We start from the raw sequence: 15,363 nt of genomic DNA, 5'->3' as shown, positions 1-15,363 counted from the left end.
CAAGCCAGGAACTGTGAAGGGTCTGAGACTTTACCTTACTTGCAACCTAACAAAGACATGAAGCCTCTGGGTCAGGGACAAAAAAACATTTTATTATGCACAGCACTAGCAGCCAGAGTTAACACCTTGCATCAGTTTCCTAAGCCCCAATTTCCACAGCATTTGATGAAAATAAGAAATATGTTCATGGAAAACTAAGCAAATTGAAAGAAAAGCAATAAAACTACTCAGCTCAGCAGTTAACAATACTGATGTAGTCATAATAATACAAACACTGAACACTAAATTAACCAAGAATTCTTACATATCTGTACTATAAAGGCTGAAAGAGTCCTCATCTACCATAACAAGAACTCAACAGGTATTATCTAAATTGATCAACAGTATTTAAAAAAAAAAAAAAACCGTTGCCATCAAGTCAATTCCAACTCACGGCGACCCTACAGGACAGGGCAGAACTGCCTCAGAGGGTTTCCAAGGAGTGGCTGGTGGATTTGAACTGCTGACCTTTTGGTTAGCAGCCGTAGTTCTCAACCACTGCACCAACAACAAGAAGTCAACAGGTATTACCTAAAATTGATCAACAGTAAAGGCATATTATTTATAAATACAGAGATAAATACCAGAAGAAACAGCTTAAAAGAGTTAAAAGTAGTCACCTCTGGGGACCAGATGAAAAAGCAGGATGGGTAAGTCAGGGAACTGCTGATTGTATACAACGTTGCTTCTAGTATTAAATTATCATTTTTAACAATATGCAAGTATTATTTTTAGAAGAGAAATTATGTTTTAAATAAACTGGAGAGAATGTGTTATACTACTTTCACAATCATCAATTCAAATAAACAACTCGATGTGCAAATACCAAAGACCAGTGCATGTCTGAAAAACCAAACTAGCAATACCCAAACTACGTCACATTACGTTCATGTAACCACAGGAGTCTGTCAAACTTATTCAACAAATATTTCCTAAGTGCCCACTATATGACCAGCACTATGCTACGTTCCAAGGGTAAAACTAAGAACAATGGATTAATAATCTAGTAAAAGATAAAAATAACCCATTCCTGATTAAAAAAAAAAAAAAAAACTCTCAATAAAATATAGAAGGGAAATTTCTCAACATAATAAAGGGCATCTATACAAAGCCAACAACCAACATCTTTCTTACTGGAGAGATGCTAAAAACAGGAACAAGACAAGGACGCCCTTTGTCACCACTTTTATTTAACATTGTGCTAGAAGTTCTAGCTAGAGCAATAAGACAACAAAAAGAAAAAAAAAAAACATCTAAATTGGTAAGAAAGAAGTAAAACTGTCCCTATTTGCAGATAATATGATACCATACACAAAAAATCAACAGACTCCATGAGAAAGCTATTGAACTAAATGAAGGATTCAGCAGAGTAGTAGGACACAAGATAAACATACAAAAATCAGTTGGATTTCTATACACCAATAAAGACAGTGATGAAAAGGAAATCAGGAAAACACCACCATTTATAATAGCCCCTAAAAAAATATAATACTTGGGAATAAATCTAACCAGGGATGTAAAAGATCTATACAAAAAAAAACTATAAAACACAACTGCAAGAAACCAAAAGAGATCTACATAAATGGAAAAACATACCAGGCTCCTGAATAGGTAGGCTCAACATTGTGAAAATGACAATTCTACCCAAAGCGATTTACAAATACAATGCAATCCCAATCCAAATACCAACAACATTCTTTAAAAAGATGGAAAAATTTATCATTAACTCTATGTGGAAAGGGAAGAAGCTCCAGGTAAGTAATGCACTATTAAAGAAGAACAAAGTAAGAGGGCTCACACTACCTGACCTCAGAACCTACTATACAGCTACAGTAGTCAAAACAGCCTGGTACTGGTACAAAGACAGATACGTTGACCAATGGAACAGAATTGAGAACCCAAATGTAAATCCATCTACCTATGGTCACTTGATCTTCAACAAGGGCCCAAAGTCCATCTAATGGGGAAAAGACATTCTTTTTAACAAATGGTGCTGGCAAAACCGGATGTCTACCTACAAAAAAAAATGAAATAGGACCCATACCTCACACCATATACAAAAACTAACTCAAAATGGATCAAAGACCTAAATATAAAGCCAAAAACCATAAAGTTCACAGATGAAAAAATAGGATCAATGCTAGAGGCCCTAATACAGGGCATTAACAGGATACAAACCACAACCTACAACACGCAAGCTCCAGAGGATAAGCTCGATAACTGGAATCTTCTAAAAATTAAACGCTTATGCTCATCAAAAGATTCCACCAAAAAAGTAAAAAGAGAACGTACAGACTGGGAAAAAATTTTGGGCTATTACAAACCAGTCAAAGGTCTAATCTCTAAAATCTACAAGAAAATCCAACACCTCTACAACAAAAAGACAAATAATCCAACTAAAAAATGGTCAAAGGAAATGAACAGACACTTCACCAACGAAGACATACGAGCAACCCACAGACATATGAGGAAACGCTCTCAATCTCTAGCCATTAGAGAAATGCAAACCAAAACCACAATGATACACCATCTCATCCTGGCATTACCAGCACAAACCAATAAAACAGGAAATAATAGATGTTGGCGAGGCTTCAGGGAGACTGGAATTCTTAGGCACTGCTGGTGAGAATGCAAAATGATACAACCATTTTGGAAAACGATACAGCACTTTCCTAGAAAGCTAGAAACAGAAATACCATACAATCCAGCAATTCCACTCCTAGGAATATATGCTAGAGAAATAAGAACCATTACACAAATAAACACATGTACACCCATGTTCACTGCACCATTGTTCACAATAGCAAAAACATGGAAACAACCTAGATGCCTACGACAGATGACTGGATAATCAAACTATGGTACATACACACAATGGAGTATTACGCAACGATAAAGAATGATGATGAATCTGTGAAGCATCTCATAACATGGATGAATCTGGAGGGCATTATGCTGCGTTAAGTCAATCACAAAAGGACAAATATTGCATGAGACCACTACTGTAAAAACTCATGAAAAGGTTTACATACAAAAAGAAACAATCTTTGATGGTTACGAGGGAGAGAAGAGGGGGATGGAAGAACACAATAGACAATACCTACCCACCTGTTGCCTTCGAGTTGATTCCGACTCATAGCGACCCTATATGACAGAGTAGAACTGCCTCATAGGGTTTCCAACGAGTACCTGGTGGAATCAAACTGCCGATCTTTAGGTTAGCATCTTTAGGTTAGCAGCCGTAGCTCTTAACCACTACGCCTGCAGGGTTTCTGAATAGACAATAGGTAAGTGGAAACTTTGGTGAAGGGTAATACAGTACTCGATACTGGGGAAGCAAGCACAACCTGTAAGAGGCAAGGTCATGGTAGCACCACAGACATATCCAAACTTACTGAGGGATGGAATTGCTGGCCCAAGGGGCTGTGGGGACCATGGTCTCGGGGAGCATCTAGCTCATTTGGCATAACATAGTTTATAAAGAATATGTTCTACATTCTACTTTGGTAAGTAGCATCTAGGGTCTTAAAACCCCGTGAGCGGCCATCTAGGATATTCCACCAGTCTCACTGCTTTGGGAGCGAGGAATAAGGAAGAAAACTAAAGACACAAGGGAAAGATTGGTCCAAAGGACTGATGGACCACATCTACCATGGCTTCCACCAGACTGAGTCCAGTACAAGTAGATGGTGCCGGGCTACCACCATTGACTGCTGACAGGCATCACAATAGAGGGTCCCAGACAGAGCTGGAGAAAAATGCAGAACAAAATTCTAACTCAAAAAGAAAGACCAGGTTTGCTGTCCTGATAGAGACTGGAGAAACCCTGAGAGTATGACCCCCGGGCACCCTTTCAACTCAGTAATGAAGTTACTCCTGAGGTTCACCCTTCAGCCAAGGATTGAATAGGCCCCTGGAACAAAACAAGACTAAGGCAGCACACCAGCCCTGTGGCAGGAACTGGAAAGCAGGTGGGAACAGGAAAGCTGGTAATAGAAGCTGAGTGTTGAGAAGGGACAGTGTTGACACATCGTGGGGTTGTTAACCAACGTCATAGAACAATGTGTGTACTGTTTGATGAGAAACTAGTTTGTTCTATAAACCTTCATCTAAAGTACGAAAAAAAAACACAATGAGATACCATCTCACCCCAGCATTACTTGCACGAATCAAAAAAACAGAAAAAAACAAACGTCGGAGGGGCTGCGGGGAGATTGGAACTTTTATGCACTGCTGGTGGGAATGCAAAATGATACAACCATTTTAGAAAACAATATGGTGCTTCCTTAGAAAGCCAGAAATAGAAATATCATTATGATCTAGCATATGAGCCTAGGACTAGATCCTAGAGAAATAAGAGTTATCACATGCCAGAAGAATGAGATGGTGCCTGGCTACAACCAATGACTGCCCTGACAGGGAACACAACAGAGAATCCCTTAGGGAGCAGGAGAACAGTGGGATGAAGACCTCAAATTCCTGTAAACAGACCAGGCTTAATGGTCTGACTGAGACTATACGGACCCCAGAGGTCATGGTCACCAAACCTTCTGTTAGCCCAAGACTGGAACCATTCCCTAAGCCAACTCTTCAGACAGGGATTAGACTGGACTATAAGACAGAATATGGTGCTGGTGAGGAATGAGCTTCTTGGCTCAAGTAGGCACATGAGACTATGTGGGCAGCTCCTGTCTGGAGGCAGGATGAGAAAGCAGAGGGGGGGACAGGAGTTGGCTAAACATAGGGTGGAGAGGAGGAGTGTGCTATCTCATTAGGGGGAGAGTAGGTGTATATAAGTTTTTGTATTAGAGACTGACCTGATTTGTAAACTTTGACTTAAAGCACAATAAATAAAAAAGAAAAAGTCATCACATAGACATACGCACACTTGTGTACACTGCAGCATTCTTCACAACAGCAAAAAGATGGAAACAACCTAGATGCCCATCAACCGATGAATAGATAAACTATGGTACATACAACACACAATGGAATACTACGCATCAATAAAGAACAATGATGAATCTGCAAAGCATCTCACAACATGGATGAATCTAGAGGGCATCATCCTGAGCGAAATAAGTCAATCACGAAAGGACAAATATTGTATGAGATCACTGGTACAAAAATTCATGAAAAAGTGTACATAGAAAAAGAAACAATCTTTGATGGTTACAAGGGAGGGAAGGAGTAGAGATGGAAAAACACTAAATAGACAATAGATAACTTAACCACTGCGCCACCAGGGTTTCCAAGTGGTAACTTTGGTGAAGGGTAAGACAGTATACAATACCTGAGAGACAGAATTGCTGGGCTGATGGCTGTGGGAACCATGGTCTCAGGGAACACAGTTTATTGAAAAAAAATGTTCTACATTCTACTTTGGTGAGTAGCACCTGGGGTCTTAAAAGCCTGTGGGCAGCCATCTAAGATACTCCACCAATCTTACCCCTTTGGGAGCAAGGGAGACTGAAGGAAACGAAAGATACAAGGGAAAGATTAGTCCAAAGGACTAATGGACTACATCTACCATGGCCTCCACCAGACAGAGTCCAGTATAACTAGATGGTGCCCAGATAACACCACTGACTGCTCCGACAGGGATCACAATAGGGGGTTCCGGACAGAGCTGGAGAAAAATAGAGAGTAAAATTCTAACTCAAAAAGAAAGATCAGACTTGCTGTCCTGACAGAGACTGGAGAAACCCTGAGAGTATGCCCCGACACCCTTCCAGCTCAGTAATGAAGTCACTCCTGAGGTTCACCCTTCATCCAGTGACAGGCCAATAAAACAAAACGAGACTAAAGGGGCATACCAGCCCAGGGGCAAGTACTAGAAGGCAGGAGGGGACAAGAAAGCTGCTAATAGGGAACTCAAGGTCAAGAAGGGAGAGTGTTAACACGCTATGAGGTTGTTAACCAATGTCATAAAACAATATGCATACTGTTTAATGAGAAGTTAGTTTGTTCTATAAACCTTTATCTAAAGTATAATTTTAAAAAAAGATAAAAATAAGTCACCGAGAAATTACAATATGGCAACTGTTGTAGACTCAGAGTCCAGAGATCATGACATAAAAGCTAAGACCACAAGGGTAAAAAGGACTGGCCTGGTTAGGTGTAGGGTTCAGAAACTTTCAAAGCAAAGAGAACAGCATGTATACAGGCCTGAAGTTAAAAAAAAAAAAAGAGATACAGCTCATTCACAGAACTGAAAGAGGGTCAACATGGCTGCAGCAAGGAGGGAATCAAAGTGGAAGCAAAAGAGACCAGAAAGTAAGTTGGTGCTTAATGGGCCATGGGGAAACCTACTAAATGGCATGTCTTCTCACCTTGCACGGTTTAAGTGTACAATCTCATATATCCTCAAGACTTCTAGATCAGTGAACTCTATCCCTGTACATTGATGATTCCAAAATATCTATGTCCAGAGTTCAAGAACTGTCTCATTGAAGCCTCCACCGAGACTCCCCTCACCCCCTGCTCCGCTGCGGTTCTCCGCCCGCCTCGCAGCCCGCCAAGCCAGAACTTCTAACTGCGGTTTGGTCCAACCATTCCGCAGCCCTTACCACAGTTTGAATTTGGTGCCAGAATCCTGTGCATGAGCAGAACCTGAATAGCTCTGTTCTCAATCTGTCCTTGGACCTGAACATCACTGACATGATTCAACAACTGGACCTCCAAATATGGACATGGGAGGGCTAAGGGTGGAAAGTTCTGGTCACCAAACCCAACTCCCAGGTGCAACTGGAAATAAAAAACTCCCCAACCCCCTCAGACGGTGAGCACGTGGCCTCATGGTCGCTAGACCCCACGCTGCTCCTTGTCTGTGCAGACAATAAATTCCTACTTTCTGTTTCCCTTGCAACTGGTGGTGTAGCGTCCGTCTTATTTCGATCGGCTAATAAGACAGGACAAGAACGCTCGCTCAGTTACATTATGGGTGCCACACCCATTTATCTGCTGCCTGCCATACATCACCATCTGGTAGTCCCGATGGAACTTCAAATTTAACATGTTCAGAGCACAAACATTAACTTAATATATATCCTTCCTCCTCCCATCTCCAATTCCTATCCTTTTTATAGCACCCATTCAAATATCCAAGACCAGAAACCTGAGGCAGAAGGAGAAACAGCAAGTATCGCATATACTGCTAGATACTTAAGAGGCATTTTCATTTAAATCCCTCACTAGAATATAAAGTAATGTAAGGTAAATGTTAGCCCCATTTTACAGATGAGTAAACTGAAGCTCAGAAAGGTTGAGTAACATGCCTATGGGTCATAAAGCAAGTGACAAAACTAGGATTCAAATCTAGAGTTTTAGGAACTGTATAGTTTGGTCTAGACAAAAAGAAAACAAAAATCCTCACAACTGGACCAATAAGCCACGTCATCATAAACGGAGAGAAGGCTGAAGTTTCAAGGATTTAATTTTACTTGGCTCCGCTGTCAACACCCATGGAAGCAGCAGACAAGAAATCAAAAGACACATCACATTGGGCAAATCTGCTGCAAAAGACCTCTTTCAAGTGTTGAAAACCAAAGAGGTCACTTTGAAGACTAAGGTGACCCTGACCCAAGTCATGGTGTTTTCAATCACCTCATATGCATGTGAAAGCTGGACAACAAATGAGGAAGACCAAACATTTGAATTGTGGTATTGGAGAAGAAAACTGAATATACCATGGACTTTCCAAAGAATGAACAAATATGTCTTGGAAGAAGTATAACCAGAATGCTCCTCAGAAGCAAGGATGGCAAGACTACATCTCACATACTTTGGACATGTTATCAGGAGGGATCAGTCCCTGAAGAAGGACATCATGCTTGGTAAAGTAGCAGGTCAGTGGAAAAGAGGAAGACTATCAATGAAATGGACTGACACAGGGGCTGCAACAATGGGCTTAAGCATAACAATGATTGGGAGGATGGCGCAGGACCAGGCAGTGTTTTGTTCTGTTGTACAGAGTTGCTATTGAGTAGGAATCAACTCGATGACACCTAACAACAATAGCTTAGTCCGGAGTTCAGAGAAACCGCTTATGAAGTACGGCAGAAAATGCTAATTGACTACCCCAATCTCCAGTATTCCTTTCCTTTCAGTAACAGAACTGCGCTTTTTGGCTGGGTACGTTCCTGTCCAGCTAAAAGGTACGTTCTCCAACCTCTCTTGCAGCCATTATGGTCACATGACTAAGCTCTGGTGAATGCTTAATTATCATGTGGCAGTTCCAGTAAGTCTTCTTAAAAAAGAGTGGACAGCCACTTCTTTGTCCCTTCCTTCTTCCTGATGCTTGGAACATGAATATTTTAGCTAGCAATCCAATAGCCATTCTGGACCCAGAAATCAACGGCCACACCTAGGGATGAGAAAGAAGGAAGCTGTAATAGAGGCTGGGTCCCTAATGACTGTGGAGTCATCACACCAGCCCTGAACTGTCTACCTCTGGACTTCTTTGACATGAGAAAGAAACTAATACCTTGTTCAAGCTATTATTTTTCAAGTCTCTATTACTCATAGCCAAACCTAAAGGCTTTGCAAATATTCTAAGAGAAAGGTGGAGGGTTTCAAGAGATATTCTGAAGGAGGAATTGTCAAGATTCACAACTGACTCAATCCTCAATCTAAAAAAGAAACATGTCATAAAACATGCAAAAGATAAAACTAAAGAAATCTTCCAACGTCTGACTGAAAAGCTATAGCCACTTTTGGTGTCTACATTTTTTAAATGTGATGAAAATTAGAGAGGACATCAAAAGTACTAATCAAACGTCCTTAAAGCAATGGAAAAAAAAAAAACTTTTCATAAATAAGGTCTATTTGAAAAGTTGTTACCAATCCTACTCCAAAAACCAAACCCACTGCTGTCAAGTTGATTGCAACTAATAGCAACCCTATATGACAGAGTAGAGCTGCCCTACAGGGTTTCCAAGGAGGGGCTTGTAGGTTCAAATTGCCGACCTTTTGGTTAGCAGCCTGAGCTCTTAACCACTTCACCACCAGGGCTCTAAGACGCAAACTCAGGAAAATAAACTTAAAGGCAGGAGCAGGTATTTAATAATTCCTATGGCACTGATGCAGCCCTGGTGGTGCAGCGGTTAAAGCGCTTGACTGCTAACTGAAAGGCTGGCAATTCAAATCTACCAATAGTTCCGTGGGAGAAAAATGCAGCAGTCTGCTTCAGTAAAGATTTACAGCCTCAGAAACCCTATGGGGCAGTTCTACTCTGTCCTATAGGGACGCTATAAGTTGGAATCGACTTGACAGCAGTGGGTTTGGTGTGGTTTATGATACTAACTGCTAAGTGGTGTACTAAAACAAAATACACTGCCATCAGAACCAGGACCTTTATGACAGGAGAGAGTCAAGACTTTGACAGTTAAGCTGGAAAGTGGAACCCTGTCAAAAGCAAGATACTAAACTGGAGGACTTCCTGAAATTCTCTCCACCTCAATGATGGCAGCAATGGCCATCTTTCAGGCCCAGAGCACTCAACCATGTCCAGCTGGGTTACAGGAGGAGAGCCTGAGAAGGGACTTCAAGTCCAAGTCCCAGGGTAGCACATTTTGTCTCACAGTCTTCTCTTACTTTAATCAAGAGTCTTCTCTTCATATTGGACTAGGGGTGCCTCTATCTCCCACTGGGACCAAGAGTCCCTGCCCTCTCCCCCTGGGCATGGGAACCATCATTGCCCCCGGATGCCTTGCATCTTCAAGTATCAGTTTAGCATTACACATACGCTCTGATTATAATTATACAGTACTTAAAAAACATAAACAAGACCAAAAAGAATTACAGAAAAACGTCACATGTTGTCATGTTGCTTTCACAGTTAAGCACTTTTAGAGGTGTCTTTTTACCAATGCCTGTACAGGTTTTGTACTGCAAGTACCACAGGTACCTCTCATGTATTTGTTTACAGTCAATAAAAAAGAAAATGAAACAGTTCTCTCTCGCTCTAACCATTCCCATTATCTACAACCCTAAGTGAAACGTAATGTACACCCATGTACCTATTACTCAGCTCCAACAATTCTCCCCTTAGACCCTGGGACTACTAATCTGCTTTCTGTGGATTTGGATTTGCCTCATGGCCAATTTAATTTCACTATAGTTCTATCTATTCCTATCTCCACCCCCTAATTATTTTAAAAATAAAATTTAAAAAAAGCAAATCATAGACATGTCATTCCGTTTGTAGCTATTTTAGACTGTATCTGTAGATTGATTCACTCTTTAATATGCCCACAGTACCAATGTCACACCTAAAAAAATTAGTATCGTTGTTAATTGCCGTCAAGTTAGTCCTGACTCATGGTGACCCCATGCGTGCAGAGCAGAACTGCTCCACGGGGTTTTCAAGACTGTGACCTTTTGGCAGCAGATTGCCAGGCCTGTCTTCTGAGGCACCTCTGGATTGGTTTGAATTGCCAGCCTTTCAGCTAGTAGTCAAGTGCTTAATAATTTATGTTCAAAGGACCTCAGGTAAGCCCTTAATGTCATGATTATATAGAAGGACTCATTTTTAAAAATACAGTATCCATTTGATATGAAGGATGTACACAGTGCAAACACACTTATACTGGACTTTGAAAAACACAGCAGAATTATATCCTGCTTTTCCCCGTAGATCTTGCTCTCCTTGACCTGCATTTTCTTGGCTCACTCTTCTACAAAGAGTTGAAGAATTGCCACTTTTGCTGGCTTTTTATTGAATAGAGTTTTGTGAGGGCAGGAGAAATATAGAAGTGAAAAATACTGCAACATGCACAAATAACTATTATGTCTTATAATGCTCTAAATATCTGGGCAATTTGTTTATGCTTTTCTCTAGATGGTTTTGCATATTGTTAGAAGTTGTTTAATGAGTGTGTATTTGTTTTCTATGACTGCTGTAACAAATTATCAAAAACTTGGTGGCTTAAAACAATACAAACTTACTATTTTACAGTTCTGTAGGTTAGAAACCCTACACGGGTCTCTCACTGGGCTGAAATCAAGTGGTCAGCAAATTGCTCTCCGGAGGTTGTAGGGGAGAAGCCATTTCTTTGCTTTTTCTAACTTCTAGAGGCTGCCCACAGTCCTTGGCTTGTGGTGCCCTTCTTCCACGTTCAAAGCCAGCAATATTGGGTTTCTCTGGCCACAGCTGGGAAAGATTCTCTGCTTTTAAGGACCCATGTGATTAGATTGGGCCCACCTGGATAATTCAGGCTAATCTTCCCATCTCAAAGTCTTTAACTTAATTATATCCACAAAGTCCTATTTGCCAAGTAAGGTAACACATTTACAGGTTCCAGGGATTAGGGCGTGGTCATCTTTGGGGGGGCTATTTTTCTGTTTACCACAGTGTGTTTTGGGATATTTTGCAGAGACTTAGGAAAATAGGTGATTTTTCTCAGCTGCCGCAAATGCCTGCCTGGGCTCCTCTGCTAAGCTACACTCCTCCCCACCACCTCCATTCCCCACGTCTTCAATCTTTAAACTCAGTACCTCTCCCCTCTACCAGTCCTCTCTCCACTCCTCCTCCTCACCCCTTCATGGATCCCGCTCCATCCCCCCGCCCCACCAGTCAGTCTATCCTGGGTGACCCATAAGCTGGCCCTATTAAAATCATTACCTTTTCAGTACTTACATCCTATCAGCTTTACCACCTCATTCCCCTTAAACCCAGTACTGCCCAGAGTTAAATTCCCACTCCTCTGCCCTTCAGTTACACTTGCTCAGGCAAATTCAAATCCACAGAAAGCAGATTAGTGGTGCCAGTGGCAGACGGGAGAATAGGAGTGACTTGCCAATGGGTACAGGGTTTCTTTTTAGCCTTATGAAAATGTTCTAGAATTAGTGGTGATGGTTGCCCAACCTCGTGAATACACTAAAAACGACTGAATTGTACTTTACTTAGAGTTTTAAAGTTTGAATTTTATGGTAAGTGAATTATACCTCAATAAAAATATATATTAAAAACAACAACAACAACAAACTATTGCTCACCCTGCTCATCACACGCCCATCTGTAAAAATCAACAATGCCCCATCTCCGAAAGCATCCACTTGCTCTTCGGTATCCCCCAACTGCCAACACCAGCCTCAGAGAGAAGTCCTCTCACTCTCAGGGTTAACACACCCTCTCACCCCAAGGCTCCAAGAGCTACAGATACCCCGAAAGGGGGAGGGCGGAAGCAGCTCTCCCAGCCCGGAGGCAGGCCCGCTCTCGCAGCTCCGGCACAGCCGCACCAGGGTGGCCCCGCTGGCAGGGAAGTGACTCTTCCCCCTCACCCCGCTCCGGCGGAGCCGCCCCTCACCTCCAGGCGCTAACCAGGAGAGGGGAAGGCGTCCCCTAACCCGCTTTGACAAGGGGCGGGGAGACTCGCCGGGCTTCCCTGGCCGCACAGCCGGGGGCGGCGCCACAGCCCACCTGTCTCAGCCTGCGGGGAGACCCGCTTCCAGCTCCAAGACAGACGAGTAGGTGGCAGAGGGGAATCGGAAGAAGCCTCGGTGGCCGCCGCGGCCCGGGGTGGCGCACGCCGGCTTAGGCCTCCATGTTTCCACGTCGTCTCTGCAACTCCGGCTCCACCTCCGGCTCCAGCTCCGGCTCCCGCTCGGCTCCGGCTCAACTCCGGCCCGGGCCGCCTCCAGTGAGAAGGGCCAGAGGCGGGGAGAGAAGAGGGAAGCGGCGGAGAAAGCTCCTAGGAACCAAACAGCCGAGTACGCGTGGGCCGGTAGTCACGTGACGCCTGGCGCCCGCGGACTCCTGGGAAATGTAGTTCTTCAGACGTTACTCGCTTCACCGCTCTCCTAGTGCCTCCTGGCAACGGCAAAGCCACGTGGCAAAATTGCCCCAGTGCAAAAACTCTCGCCTGCCTCATGCGAGAATCCTCGTTTAATCTCCACCAATTGTTCAGGCGGTTTAACTGTATTATGGCCCTTGTTAATTACAACTGAATAAGGCTTCTAAGGCAAGCAATTCCTTGTAAATCTCTGAAAAAATGGGAAATAGGAAAAGTAGTTTTTGATGGAGACAGCAGGTAGGTCTAGGCTTGCCTGCAATATTGCTGGAAAGGACAAGCCCACAGGAAAGAGTAACACGGTGTGGTGCCCAACATTTGTAATTTAAAGTCAAGTAAGTTGAGGTTACCAGCTTAATCTCCTTGAGTAATTACTCAGCCTCTCCAAGCCATTTGCTCATGTTAAATGTACACATGAGGATGATGATCATGATGATAATACTGCCATTACAGGATCATTGACAATATCGGTAATAAAAATTAGCAATTCATGTTAAGGTTGTTTACCGTGTGCTGTGAATTGTTATCATGTTTAGTTCCCCAAACAGCCTTGAGAGATAGATATTACTGTTATTTCCATTATGTACTCAAGATGTGACAATGTACTCTATAAACTGCAAAGCACCGTACAGATGTTAGACATTCATTACGAGCATCTAGTGCCAGTAGATTCACGGCATTTACAGGATTATAACACGAAAAATACTAAAACACAAGGTAACCTGGCATACCAACCCAGTAAAACAGAGTAGGCCTTCCCCATAGAACTCCTAAGTGGTTGGTGAATTTGAACTGCTGACCTTTTGTTTAGCAACCAAGCTATTAACCACTGTGCCACCAGGGTTCCAGGTACCTGGAACTCTAGCTAAAAAGAGGAGGTCACTAGTCTGCAGCCAATATAAACAATGCTATGGATGCATATTTACTTGAAAATATGTTCATAATGTATTGAATGGAAACAATATGTATAGTATTATCGAATTTTTGTAGATGAATTATATTTATAATATTGATGTATATATGCCCAGGAAAAAATTCTAAATATTAACTTTTAGACTTACAGTTAAGACTTTTACTGAAGAATTTAGCTAATACTCAGAGTTAAGAATTATTAACATTGGGCAGTAAGATCATGCATGATGAAAATTACTTTTTCCATATATATTTTCTAATATTTCTGCAAGAAATGTGGATTATGCATATAATTTTCTTTTTAAAATACAGCAAGGAGGCAGGGCCAAGATGGTAGAGTAATTAAGCATTCCGGTGAACCCATTTACAACAAATACCCGAAAAAACAAGCAAAACAATTATATTTATGGCAAGCTAGGAGCCCTCAACATCAAAGGCAAAGTTAGAAAATGGACTAAGAGGCAGGGGGAGGGAGAGACAGTTCAGAAGCAGAGAGGAGTTGCCAACCTTGAATCACCGGGAACCCTTGGGCTGCAGTGGGCTGGCGGTAGCGTTCACCCACAGTTTCCTCAGGGAGAAACAGCCAGGTACACAGCCTACTCACACCTACGGAACCAGAGAAGAATGGCACTCGTGGCAAAAGCTAAATACTTGCATGTATTTTACCCTGCCCCCAGCCTCCAAGCTGGCTTCACAGGCTGTCGATTTCCCTGGGCCTGAGATAGGTCCTGCTGCATGCCCTGAGCCATTTGACGGGCCTTGGAGAAGGAATAAATTCACAATTGGGGAAAAGATAATCTGCCAACACCATTAACCAGGGAACCCAGGAAAGAAGCAGCTTCCGTCTGGGCATAAACAGTCCACGGACTTTGAGTATATTTCCCCGCTGCATGGACCTGTGTGGGCCTATTTCAGGAGCCTAGGCCTTTGTTGGCAGACTGCAACTGTTTGAACTGTGCAGTGGAGAGGTAGGTATTTGATATCCGAAACCGCTTTGGCTATTAAACAGGGTCCTCACCTACCCACATCGGTGGCCTAAGGACTGGTGGCTCCACTCAGGTCACCCAGCCACCCACGACAGGGGCCCAAGGGTAACTGGGACCTCCTACTCCTTAAAACAAAAAGCATTTGGTGTCCATTATTCCATCTGAAGAACCCACCTACCTTTGTGCTCTAGGGAACATGGATGCCCTTTCCTCACAGACACTCGAGGGATGGTTCTCAGCCCCCTTCCTTGTTCAGAGCATGATCCCCTGCTGCAACCAGATACCGGTACCTACACCAATCACCCCTGCCCCTCTAATACAGTAGGACGGAGCCTGTACCACACAGGTGATGACCAACTACCGAGACACCTGAGCTGAATACATGGAAGAAAACTTAATGGACTCCTAGGCTCATATACCTGATAACAGCTGTAGCCATCTGGTGGCAGGACATTAGAGCTTCAAAGGTGAAAATAATCAAGATAGCTCACTCAAGCAACCTATTTTGGCATATCAAAACAAAACGAAGCAAGAAGCCATGATACAGTAAACAAACATAAAATAAACTAATACAATAACATAGATGGCTTGGAGACAACAGTCAATATCAAATCACATAAAGAGGCAGACTATGA

At 42.6% G+C, this 15,363-nt stretch overlaps 1 protein-coding gene across 8 annotated transcripts in view; it reads right to left on the bottom strand.

Annotated features, from left to right (window-relative positions):
* The window catches only part of DYM (dymeclin), a 358,557-nt gene extending 345,785 nt beyond the window's left edge, over positions 1–12,772 (bottom strand). For 4 of the 8 annotated variants that reach the window (XM_003406303.4, XM_023543798.2, XM_064294539.1 and 1 more), the window contains exon 1: positions 12,461–12,769. The gene's annotated coding sequence lies outside the window, so the exon portion shown is untranslated. Of the gene's footprint in view, positions 1–12,460 lie in introns of all 8 variants that reach the window. The other 4 variants (XM_023543799.2, XM_023543797.2, XM_023543796.2 and 1 more) reach the window with 2 other exon arrangements.
* Between the last annotated feature and the right edge of the window lie 2,591 nt (positions 12,773–15,363).

Source organism: Loxodonta africana, chromosome 11 (assembly GCF_030014295.1).
Source record: "Loxodonta africana isolate mLoxAfr1 chromosome 11, mLoxAfr1.hap2, whole genome shotgun sequence".
In the NCBI taxonomy this organism is placed as follows: domain Eukaryota; kingdom Metazoa; phylum Chordata; class Mammalia; order Proboscidea; family Elephantidae; genus Loxodonta; species Loxodonta africana.
Note: the sequence above shows the minus strand (reverse complement) of the source record. Positions and strands in the feature narration are given on the sequence as shown.